Source organism: Aquarana catesbeiana, linkage group LG11 (genome assembly GCF_042186555.1).
Source record: "Aquarana catesbeiana isolate 2022-GZ linkage group LG11, ASM4218655v1, whole genome shotgun sequence".
Taxonomy (NCBI): Eukaryota; Metazoa; Chordata; class Amphibia; order Anura; family Ranidae; genus Aquarana; species Aquarana catesbeiana.
In genome coordinates, this window is record NC_133334.1 from 238,767,575 (window position 1) to 238,779,607 (window position 12,033).

The following is a 12,033-nucleotide window of genomic DNA, read 5'->3' on the forward strand; positions in this document are numbered from 1 at the left end:
AGATATGGTTAAGGGAAGAAATGGGATATATATTCACTTTAGGTTAATAAGAGGGAAGTATGGCTCATAGAAGCCTCGTACATTATTTTAAAAGGAAAAAAGTAAAAAAAAAAAAAAAAAGTAAAAGGAATTTTTTTTTTTTTTTTTATTATTATTATATGGAATGTTTGAATAATAGTATGAAATGAACAAATTGGGTTTATTGGGGGGAGGGGGGTGAGGCACAATGAACACAATGCATTTGGAGGAAGAGGAGACACGGGATGGGGGGTGTAGGTATAAGTAGAATTTTTTTTTTTTTGTTTTTTTTGGGGTTTTTTTTTGAGAGGGGGAGATAGCCGATATGGATAAGGATGTATCTATTTTGATAAATATATAAAGATGAATATTTGTGATATGAAGTTTGTTTTAATGGATATGCTGAAAATAATAAAAATTTGATAATAAAAAAAAAAAGAAAATTAACACAGTGAATATTTCAACAGTATAAACATGATATGGAAACACTGACAATACCTATAACAAAGTCATTTTCTTGATTTACGCTTAAAAAGTCAACACAGCATTAAATTATCAGCCCTACATATTTACTGGCAGTTGTAAAAAAAATCACAGATTTTTACAAACTGTCAGTAAATTTACTGGGGGTTGGCAACCCTGAGCAGTGGGCATTACCAGTAACGTCATTCTCACCTAGTTGAGAAATACAGAGGTAGAGGAAGAGACGTTTGAGGTATTCAACAAAAGGAATAAAATATGCATTCTGTTAAAAGGAGACATACATGAAATGAAATATATCAGCACCAATAACAATTAGGCAAGGTGAAAACATAGTACATGTATAATATGAAAAAATATATATACAGAGAAAATAATGGGCAGAAGAAATTGTGGGGAACTACAAACTATACAGTATAATAACAGTCCATGAACCTGGAGTACTAAGGCATTCAATGTAGGAACCAAACGTAATAGCAAGAGGGATCCTGTGATTCAAACCACTCAGTACAAGACATGAAAGTAACGTTATAGGTGAGAGAATCCAAAAAGAGCAATAGTAGATTAGGGATTATAATAGGGGTGGGTAAGCCACAAATTCCAAGGGAAGGACACACAATAATTTTTTGTGGTGAATATGCGCTCAAGCGCACAATTCTAATTTACTACCTTAATAATATCAGACACTCCAGGGATAGTAGAGGAGTTCCAGTGTCTTGTAATATTGAGTTCAGCGAAAAGGAGAATATGAACAATGACCATTCTGCCCTTGGAGGGGAAGGTATCTATGTTGATATGTAAAATAGCCAATTTAAAAGAAGGAAGGAGTGTTGAGGATGTAAATTCTGTAATCAGTTTGAAGACTTGATTCCAGTAGGACCAGAGAGACTTACAGTACCACAGAATAAGGATTAGAGAGCCCACGGAACCACAATTTCTCCAACACTGTGCAGGGTTAACCGAGGATGTCTTAGAAAGAATGTTGGGAGTGATATACCACCTGTGTAGGATTTTTTGGAGAAATTCACAATGATCTACACAGAGGGGAGAGCCAGAAGAAATCCTAATGGCTGCTTTTTTCCAGGTATACTTAGTCAAAGTTGTGTTCCCATTTTAATATGGTGGTGGTGTTAGTGAATCTATGATAATTACTCAATTTCTTATAGAATAAGGATATACCTGGGAGAGGTAGAATCATAGAACTGAAACAGGTCCAGATCCATAAAGTGGAATCAGTTGAGTACTGAACATATGTGAAATTTTCACGTGGCGATAAATGTCTGAAACGGATAAGTGATATGTCCTTCTGAGATCATCAAATAGTGCCAATGTATTATTCACAAATATATTTTGGATGGTCTGAATACCTAAGTGGGAACATGAGGAGAGATTTTGATTAGGGATACAAAGTTTTAAGTAGTCTAAAGCAGCGGTCATCAACCCTGTCCTCAAGGCCCACTAACAGGCCAGATTTTATGTATTACCTTGGGGAGATGCAGACTGGAATACTGCAATCACTGAGCAGCAAATGATATCACCTGTGATGTATTTCAGTTATCTTGCAAACCTGGCTTGTTACTGGGTACTGAGGACAGGGTTGATGACCACTGCTCTAAAGGAAACGACATTGACTGGGAAGAGGGATTGTTGGAGGGCAATTTTTTTTTGTTTATGTATCACTTCAAATATGGTAATAGTAGAGTACGGGGATGCAGTTATTGGGTCACCTATACAGTAATGCCCCGTACACACAGTCGGACTTTGTTCGGACATTCCGACAACAAAATCTTAGGATTTTTTCCGACAGATGTTGGCTCAAACTTGTCTTGCATACACACGGTCACAAAAAGTTGTCGGAAAATCCGATCGTTCTAAACGCGGTGACGTAAAACACGTACGTCGGGACTATAAACGGGGCAGTGGCCAATAGCTTTCATCCCTTTATTTATTCTGAGCATGCGTGGCACTTTTTCGGATTTGTGTACACACGATCGGAATTTCCGACAACGGATTTTGTTGTCAGAAAATTTTATATCCTGCTCTCAAACTTTGTGTGTCGGAAAATCCGATGGAAAATGTGTGATGGAGCCTACACACGGTCGGAATTTCTGACAACAAGGTCCTATCACACATTTTCCATCGGAAAATCCGACTGTGTGTATGGGGCATAAGGCTTGTAGGAAGGAAAGTTCTGAAGGGTAGAAGGAAGGTCTCCATGTTGGACCACAGGTTGTTTATTGGTGATCCACCAGTAGCCTGTTTGGTGAATTGATGATCCTCCTTTAGAGTTAAGAAAGCAGGTCGCTGTTCCCTTCCCTTCCATATATATTTAGTAAGGAAAGTAAGGAAAGTATGGAGTCTGGAAACATTTTTTTGCAGAATAGGGATAGGTATTGTCCTGAAGAACTACAGCAGTTTGGGTGGAGTCAGCATTTTAAAGGAAACTATCCTACAATAAAGGAAGCTATTTCTCAAATTTAGAAAGAGAACTAAGTTCCTAAGGTAGATCATCTTTAAATGGAAGTTTAGAGAGAGAGGGTATAATGTGCCAAGATATTTAATGTAAACCAAACCAAAAATATGGTAAGTGGGTTTGAAGAGATTTTCTAAGGGAAATTGGAATATTTTGATCTAAGATCTGAGATTTAGCCTTGTTGATTTTGTAGCACAATACTGCACCAAACGACACAAGAAAAAGCTGAATCTCCAATAAAGAATGGAGTGGGTCTGTGATGACTAAGATGACTTCATCCGTGAATAGCCCAATCTTATTGTGAATAGGACCAGTGCCCTTTATATTTGAAGAGGTTTGGATCCAGTGCACCAGGGGTACTATTGTTAAGGCAAATATGATCGGAGACAAAGGGTAACCCTGTTTAGTCCCATTTGTTATTGATAGCACAGAATAAAGTGCCCCAGATGTGTACACTTTAGTAGAGGGCTGAGTGTAAAGTGACAATATTGCTGCTAGAATCTGGCCTGAAGGTTTTTTTTTCTGCAGGACTGCCTTGAGAAACCCCCAGTGATCTATGTTTTTTTTGTTTTTTTGTTTAACAAATAGAGAACAATGAAATGTTTATTCACCAGTAAACTATTTGTTAAAATTCTTAGTCAGCACTCACAACTTTCAATGCTGCTGGCTCCTACTCTCTCATTGATGATTCCCTGAATTTCCAGTCTTCACAGGAAAAAGGTAAATAAATAAGTAACGGTGGACAGTGCAATCTTCAGCCAATCTGTTAGCTTGGAGGTGGAAGGAAGGGGGGGGGTGGAGAAGGAGTGAGGAGTAGGACCATCCTTACCATCCTAGACTACAGATCTGTGTTTTTTTTTTTATTGATTCATCTAGTGTAGGGAAACATAGTTTTAGTCCCTACATGCTTGTGGAAGCAGTTATGGCACTAGCTTAAACAGGAACATAGGCAATTAATAAAAGATAGAGAAGCTGAATATTTAGTAATGGATTAAATCGGTTGATAAAACTGCTTAAAAATTGAAGATTTAAAGCAGAACTCAACCCTTCTCATATTTTCAACCAAAAAAGCTGACATCTTGGCTTCTGTTTGATCTTCAACTGCTATGATGCTGCAGATGTGAACAGTTAGGACACCAGCCACTTGATGGTTTCACAGTTTGATTGAGAGCACAACCAATGAGACAATTACAATCCCGGCAAGTGCCAGAAATGTAACTGTTGTTTGAAACAGTTGAGGGCTAAGAATCATACATACTAAGGGGAGTACAACTGGGGGGATCCATAGTGGAGAAGGATCTGGGGGTTTTGGTAGATCATAAGCTTAAAGTGGTTTTCCCGCCGAAATGATACTTTTTAAATAAAAATACCCCTATAATACACAAGCTTAATGTAGTCTAGTAAAGTTAGTCTGTAAACTAAGTTCTGTTTTGTTAGTTTATAGCAGTAGTTTGTTATTTTATAAACTTACAGCAGGCCGTGGCCATCTTAAGTGTGGGCATCTGAAGCCAGACTGTATTTCTTCCTGGATCTCATCCTTGCAGATCCTTGCAGATCTCGCACATGTAGTGCAGCACAAGCAGTGTAATAGGTTTCAGGTCAGGTCTCCATAGCAACGGCAGTTTCAGAGGAAGTTGCCGCCCCTTCCCAGAAGGCATTGCAAACAGGAAATGATGCGATGGGCCACGGCCAGGGAGGAGGAAGCGACAAATGAATACAGCAGATATACAGTAGGTGCTGAGAAAAAAAATTTAAAAATATCCAATTCGTTTACAGTGCACAGTTTAGTGAGGGATGCTGAAGAGTTGTAAAAATGGGTGGAACTCCACTTTAATAATAGCATGCAATGCCAAGCTGCAGTTTCCAAAGCCAGCAAAGTCATTTCTTGTATTGAGAGAGGTATGGACTCCAGAGAGAGATATATATCATTTTGCCCATGTACAAATCATTGGTAAGGCCTCATCTAAAATATGCAGGTCAGTTTTGGGCACCAGTTCTCAAAACATATTTTGGACAGTTGGAGAAAGTGCAGAGAAGGGCAACCAAACTTATAAGAGGCATGGAGGAGCTCAGCTATGACAATAGATTAGAGGAACTGAATTTATTCTCTCTTGAGAAGTGGAGATTAAGGGGGGATATAATCAACATGTATAAATACAAACGTTGTCCATATAGTGAATGTGAACACAGAGGACAAGGGGGCACTCTTTACGTCTGGAGGAAAAGAGATTCAATCTCCAAATACGGAAAGGTTTCTTCACAGTAAGTGCTGTGAAAATGTGGAATAGACTCCCTCAAAAGCTCGTTCTGTCCAGCTCAGTAGTTTGCGTTAAAAAAGGCCTGGATTTTTTCCAAAATGTACATAATATAACTGGATACTAACATTTATAGGTAAAGTTGATCCAGGGAATATCTGCCTCTCGGGGGATCAGGAAGGAATTTTTTCCCCTGCTGAAGCAAATTGGAGCATACTTTGCTGAGGTTTTTTGCCTTCCTCTGGATCAACTGTGGGTATAGGATAGCGTATATGGGATTGTATGTTTTCTTTTTCCCTTGGTTGAACTGGAAGGACTTGTGTCTTTTTTCAACCTAACTATGTAAACTGTTAAATTGATGGGTTTAGTTCCTTTTTAACCACTTCCCACCTGGCCTATAGCAAAATGAGGGCCGGCAAGTGGTTCAGCTATCCTTAATTGGCACTTCATATGAAGTCCAGCAGGATAATATGCGATTGAGTGCCCATCAAAGTGCCAATCAGTGCCCATCAAAGTGCCAATCAGTGCTCATCAGTAACACCTGTCAGTACCCTTCACAGATGCCCATCAGTAATGCTTGTCAGTAACTTCTCATCAGTGCTGCCTATCAGTGCCATCTATTAGTGCCTATCAGTGCCACCTATCAGTGCCGCCTATCAGTGCCACCTATTAGTGCCCACCAGTGCCGCCTGTCAGTGCCCATCAGTGCCGCCTATCAGTGGCCATCAGTGCTGCCCATCAGTGCCCATCAATTCTACATATTAGTGCCTCCTCATCAGTGCATATCAGTGCCACCTTATTAGTGCCACCTCACCAGTGCTCAGCGGTGCTGCCTCATCAGTGCCCATCAGTGAAGGAGAAAACAAAAGTTTATAACAGAAACAAAGAAAAACTTTTTAAAATTTTTTTTTAATTTAGTCTTTTTTGGTTTGTTTAGCAAAAAATAAAAAAACCCAGTGGTGACCAAATACCACCAAAAGAAAGCTCTATTTGTGGGAAGAAAATGATAAAAATGTGGTTTGGGTACAGTGTTGTATGAAAATTGTCCTGGGCAGAACAGGAAGCGGGGGGGGGGGGGTGTGCCCTGTATTGTAGTGGTTAATAGTTTCCCAAAACAGGTACACTCAAGACATGCTATGAAAGATGTTTTTCACATTTGCTTGTGCAGATAAAAAAGAGGCCAAGATGGCAGCTTCCTTGACAGTAAAGGTTAGAAGGGTTTAGTTTTGCTTTAATATCACTTTAACCCTGTTTGTATTGTGCTGGCAGCTCTCCCTATTAGTTGATTAATTCTCTACTGATTTATAAGGATGGTTCAGAGGGAGGAGCCAGACAACATCACTTAGCCAAACAAAGTAGTCATGGTTTTGTTGGTTTGCCAGTGATGACATTTAAGCAAATAGATCTTCTTAGTGAAGAAATTGATAGCGATATGCAGGTGACGGGTGATTCAGCTTACTCTCTCCTACCAATTAATATGATATCATCTTGGGAAGAGATACCCTTTTATCTGTCACTCAGGACCAAAATGAAACAAGACGGATGCAAAATATTTGCTAGAAATGGTTTGAAAATAAAAATAATGGAAGCCGAAAATATGTTTCCATCTGCTTTGATCTGAATCCTCCACTTCGTCTTTTTCTCCACTTTACAACCTGTAAAGAAGGTTTATTATTATGATACGACCCTTAAACGAACCGCCGGAAAGTGATTCTGTAAAGAACAAACCATATTTGATGGGTTACAGAAATGCCAGATGTCAGTCAGGTGTTTACTGTACAAAATTAGTATAGAGGCGGGATGACTTCGAGCAGATTGCCAGGGATGGAAATAGACTGCGATAGGAAATCTTTGAAATAAGTGTAAGTAACAGTGTACTGTTCTTGATTTACTATTCATGTGCGCACAGCTGCTACTGGGGAAAGAAAGGAAACACGTGACCAGGCACACAAGCATGACAATCCAGGACTTGTGGCAGGCAAGATACTTAAAGGTGCCGCTCCACGTAATGACACTGACTGGTTATAAGGCAAAGAAGGATAGTTTATGTGTTATAAATTGTTTTATGCCACTTAAAGAATGACTATGCTCAAACTATAAAATTACATATGTGATGTAGGCTGCCTAAGACCAGGTTTCAGTTTCCCTAAATATTCCGTGGAAAATTTTGTAAATACCTGTTGATCCAGCCATCAGAACTATTGGATAATTCAGTGTTTCTCCTCCTTTTTTCAGTCACAGCACCCTTTAAAAAATGCAAGGTCTCAAGGCACCTCAGTCTAAAATATAAAAAACATACGTATTACTTATAAATGGGAAGATCAGGACCACAACTAAGAGGGGGACAGGACCCATAACAGAGTTGGGTGGAAAGACCAAGACAGGTCTTTTAGTGACCAAACAAGCGCTTTTGACATCTCTTGCTGTACAGTAGGGATAAGCACTTGGTTCAAGACAAACGTAAGTTCGACATCGGGTGTTCGTTTGTTCTAAAATGAACATAACATATGGGGCGTTTGCGGAAAATTTGAGCGCCCCATAATGCACTGCGAGATCGTAGTGCATTGCTGTATGATGATTGGCCAAAGCATGTACCTGACCTGCATGCTTTGGCCAATCACAGCGCGCTAAGAGCCATAAGAGAGCCATAACTGGCCAACGACAGCGTGCCTTTGGCCAATTATGGCTCAGGGGGACTAAGTCCACGCCCCACATTATATAAGGCTGCTTACAGAGCGGCCGTGTGTAGTGTTGTTGGTGTGGACAGAGAGATAGCTTGAGTTAGATTAATCAGGCAGGTTATTCAGTTAGTGGCAGTGTATTTGATATATATATATATATATATATATACTCTGCATATAGCATAGACTATATATTCAGTGTTTACTCGATATTCAGTCAGTGCAGGCAGTGTATCTATATATATATATATATATATATATATATATATATATATATATATATATATATATATTTTTTTTTATATATATATATATATATATATATATAGTCTTGTTTGTTTATATATATATATACATATACTCTGCATTCAATGTAGCCTATATCTACAGTGCATTCTGTGGTGTACTGTTTCTAATACACTTCAGGTGGTGTATTAATATATATATATATATATATATATATATATATATATATATATATATATGTGTATATATATATATATATATATATATATATATATATATATATATATACAGTCTCATATGTATACTCTGCATCCAGTGTAGCCTATATCTACAGTGCATTCCATGGTGTACAGTTGCTAATACAGTGCAGGCACTGTACACAGTACCTAATACAGTGTGTACAGCATCTAATAGACGTCAGGCAGTGTATTAATATATATATATATATATATATATATATATATATATATATATATATATATATAGTCTAGTATATATATATATATATATATATATATATATATATATATATATATATATATATATACTCTGCATTTAGTGTAGCCTATATCTACAGTGCATTCTATGGTGTACTGTTTCTAATACACTGCAGGCAGTGTACACAGTATCTAATACAGTGTGTACAGTTTCTACTAAACTTCTGGTGGTGTATACAATACAGTGCAGCCATTGTACAGTTGCTAATACAGTGCAGGCGGTGTACACAGTATCTAATACAGTGTGTACAGTTCTAATACAGTGCAGGCAGTGTACACAGTATCTAATACAGTGCGTACAGTTTCTAATAGACATCAGGCAGTGTATTACACTTCTGGTGGTGTACACAGTATATAATTTAGTGCAGCCATTGTACAGTTGCTAATACAGTGCAGGCGGTGTACACAGTATCTAATACAGTGTGTACAGTTTCTAATAGACATCAGGCAGTGTATTACACTTCTGGTGGTGTACACAGTATACAATACAGTGCAGCCGTTGTACAGTTGCTAATACAGTGCGGTGTACACAGTATCTAATACAGTGTGTACAGTTCTAATACAGTGCAGGTGGTGTACACAGTATCTAATACAGTGTGTATAGTTTCTAATAGATGTCATGCAGTGTATTAATATATATATATATATATATATATATATATATATATATATATATATATATATATATATATATATACTCTTCATTCAGTGTAGTCTATATCTACAGTGCATTCCGTGGTGTACTGTTTCTAATACACTTCAGGCAGTGTACACAGTATCTAATATAGTGTGTACAGTTTCTACTACACTTCTGGTGGTGTACACAGTATACAATACAGTGCAGCCATTGTACACTTTCTAATACACTACAGGCGGTGTACACAGTATCTAAAACAGTGTAGTGTGGTGTTGCAAAACAAAAAGTACATCATGTCCTGAAGGCCACGGAGGAGAGGCAGATGCTGCAGCCTCTGTGTCTACAGTCAACAGTGGTGGTCGTGGACATGGTGCATCATCTGCAGGTGGCCGTGGGGCATGCTTGTCCATTTTTGCTGCTGCTGGCCATGTTATTGAGCCACAACATGCAGAAGAGTTGGTGGAGTGGATAATGAAGCTGTCCTCATCCTCCTCATCCTCTGTCACCCGGGCTCAGAGTAGTTTGCCTTCCAATGCAGATTCCAAATCGGCCTATTCCACCGGCTCCTTGTCCACAGTCACTCCTTCCGTAGCCCCACCATCATGCACGGAGGAGTTCCCAGAATTATTTGACCACAGTGTTGGTTATATGCTGCTGGAGGATGCGCAGTGATTTGAAGGCTCCGATGTTGGTTCCCAGGTTGAGGAAGGGAGTAACGTGAGCCTAGAGAGAGGGGGTGCCACAGAAGGACAAGAAACTGGCAGTCATGTTTCACAGCAGGGCCCATTCCTGCTCCCAACAAGAGTATCTGTGAGGGGTTACAGTGTTGTGGCACCACCACCCAAGGCCCAATTTTTCTGCCTCTGTTTAACAGGGGCATGTAATTATGACTTTTGATATAATATTTCACAGCAGGGCCCACTCCAGCTCCCAACATGAGTATCTGTGAGGGGTTACAGTGTTGTGGCACCACCACCACCCAAGGCCTAATTTTTCTGCCTCTCTTTAACAGGGGCATGTAATTACAATTCTTGATGTAATATTTTACAGCAGGGCCCATTCCTGCGTCCAACAAGAGTAACTGTGAGGGCTTACAGTGTTCTGGCACCACCAACACCTAAAGCCGCGTACACACGAGCGGAATGTCCGACAGAAAAAGTCCAACAAAAGCTTTTCATCGTCTATTCCGATCGTGTGTGTGCCTCATTGGACTTATTTTTTCGAAAATTCTGACGGACCTAGAAATAGAACATGTTCTAAATATTTCCGATGGAACCAATTTCTATCGGTAAAACTGCTCGTCTGTATGCTGTTCCGACAGACCAAAAATGACACTTGCTCTGAAGCAAGTACGAGACGGAAGCTATTGGCTACCGGCTATTGAACTTCCTTTTTCTAGTCCTGTCGTACGTACTGTACATCACCGCGTTCTGGACGGTCAGACTTTGGTTGGACTTTGGGTTGGGTAGGCAAGACCGCTTGAATGGAATTCCATCGGAGTTCCGTCGGAGAAACCTTCGGAGTTTATTCTGACGGCAAAACCGGTCGTGTGTACACGGCATAAGGCCCAATTTTCTGTATAGTATATATACTGCTGTTCAGAGTATATAGTGCCTGGGGGACCCGCACGCCATTTTAGGTGTGGGTTCCCCTTAATATCTATACCAGACCTGAAGGGCCTGGTATGGATTTTGGGGGGACATCCAAGCCATTTTTTTTTGGTATTTTTATCTATATTGCCGTGATCCGACAATACATTACAGCTGTGAGCAGTTTTAAATGACATTTTTTCCTTTAGAAATGTCATTTTGCTGTAGCACTGTTATAAACATGGGAAAGATGCACTACTTTACAGGCATACTAAGGACACCCCAGGCACGATATATAAAGGAATATTTCATTTTTATTGTTTCACTTTAAGCATTATTAAAATCACTGCTCCCGAAAAAATGGCAGTTTTTAAAACTTTTTTTTTGCATTGATTCATGTACCCTGGGACAGGACCCGGGTCCCCAAATACTTTTTATGGCAATAACTTGCATATAAGCCTTTAAAATTAGCACTTTTCATTTTTCACATTCGCATAGTCCCATAGACTTTAATGGCGTTTGCATGTTCTGCTGTGAACCGAACCAAGGGTGTGTTCGGCTCATCCCTACTGTACAGTAAGGGAGTCACTTGCATCCGATGAGTGTGGTAGATATCATTAAAGCTCGTGGTGAAAAAGGCAATTTGAAGGCTGTTTTGGGTGTAGGAGTTGGAGCACTCCGTTCTGCACAGTTACAAGGACTATTCAATTCTCAAACACAGACTATATTTATATATTATTTATATATTATTTTATGCATGGACAGGTTTGCTTATAATATTTTTCACAAGGGTGTTATATATGTTTTGTTCTTATGAATTAATAAGGTTATGTGATCATTGAATGGAGCACAACACTTTACAGATTGAGGCGATATATACACTATAGCAAGCACTGTTTTGATTAATTATTCTTCATAATCTTGGACCTATAGCCAGAGATAACAAACAGCAGCTGCATTTCCTTTAGTTATTGTATATTATTTATATTTGGTTAACCCACGTTGGCGCGGGTGGTTTTTCACTACACATTCCCTATCTCACATGCATACTAGGCCCAATTTAGACAGAAGCCAATTAACATACCAGCTTATCTTGTGGAAGGAACCCCATAAAGAACCTGCAAACTCCATGCAGATAAGGTCCTAGTTGGGATTTA